At 44.1% G+C, this 944-nt stretch overlaps 1 protein-coding gene across 1 annotated transcript in view; it reads right to left on the bottom strand.

The window, feature by feature from the left end:
* The window catches only part of LOC122264944 (uncharacterized), a 54,344-nt gene extending 54,291 nt beyond the window's left edge, over nt 1–53 (bottom strand). Inside the window, exon 1 of the mRNA XM_086550600.1 lies at nt 1–53. This exon is cut by the window's left edge and continues 436 nt beyond it. The gene's annotated coding sequence lies outside the window, so the exon portion shown is untranslated.
* Nucleotides 54–944: the final 891 nt, after the last annotated feature.

Here is a 944-nt window from a genome sequence, read left to right as displayed (position 1 = left end):
GGCCGTGAAAGGGAGAGTGCGGGATGCGTTAGTCTTGGCGGCCCAGAACACACTGCACGCCCCGACCTGCGCCCACACACACACCCCTCCTGAAACCCCGACGCTCCGACGCTTCGAGACGTCTGCGGGATGAAGGGGAGGGGCGAGGGCGAGGGGGACGGGGAGGGGGATGAGAGAGAGAGGAAAGACATGGGGGTTGGAGGGGGTCGGGGGGGTCGGTGGTGTAAGGGGGAGAAAGAAGAGATGAAGAGGTTGGGGTTCTGTGGGGTGATTTTCTTTTTCTTTTTTTATTTTTTTTTTGAGAGGAGAGGTGGTACTTGAGGTTAGGAGAAGAGGGACTGTGTTGATAGAAGACAGATTGTCGGAATTAGAGAGGTTCAAGGGGGAAGGGGGTAGGATTCGAGAGGTGAGAAGGGAGTAAATAAAGACGAAGGTAAATGAGGTTTGGGAGTAAGGAGTCTATAGAGGAGAGATTTTGGTTGAGGTTTGGAAAGTCTTGGGGTGAAAGAAGAAAAATGGAGGAGGGTTGGAGTTTGGGTTTGGGGATTGAGGGAGGGGTGGCGTGGGGAAGGGGGGGGCGAGGAAGGGGTTGTTAAGAGGCAATATATGAAATATGAGGAAAATACAAGAAAAGCGGGGCTAAAAAAATGAAGAAACGATAGACAAGGAAATATAAAAGAAGATACCAAAAATAAAGAAAATCAAAGAAGGAAAAGCAAACAAGATGTAAAGAAAGAAATAAGAAACGAAAGAGGAGAAAGATAACCAATATAGAAAAAGTGAGATAAGAAAAAAAAGAAAAACAATTAAGAAAAACGAATGAAGTAGAAAAATAAAATGAAAAAGCACGAAAAGATATAACATAGGATTGTAAAAGAACTGTAAGGAAAGAAGGATGTCAATGAATATAAAGCAAATAAAAACTATATAAAGATTCTTTATCA

The sequence above is a fragment of the Penaeus japonicus genome, unplaced genomic scaffold (assembly GCF_977035675.1).
Source record: "Penaeus japonicus unplaced genomic scaffold, GWHDUDI00000001_assembly GWHDUDI00000024, whole genome shotgun sequence".
In the NCBI taxonomy this organism is placed as follows: Eukaryota; Metazoa; Arthropoda; class Malacostraca; order Decapoda; family Penaeidae; genus Penaeus; species Penaeus japonicus.
The sequence above is the reverse complement of the archived record's forward strand: the minus strand, read 5'-3'. Positions and strand labels throughout refer to the sequence as shown.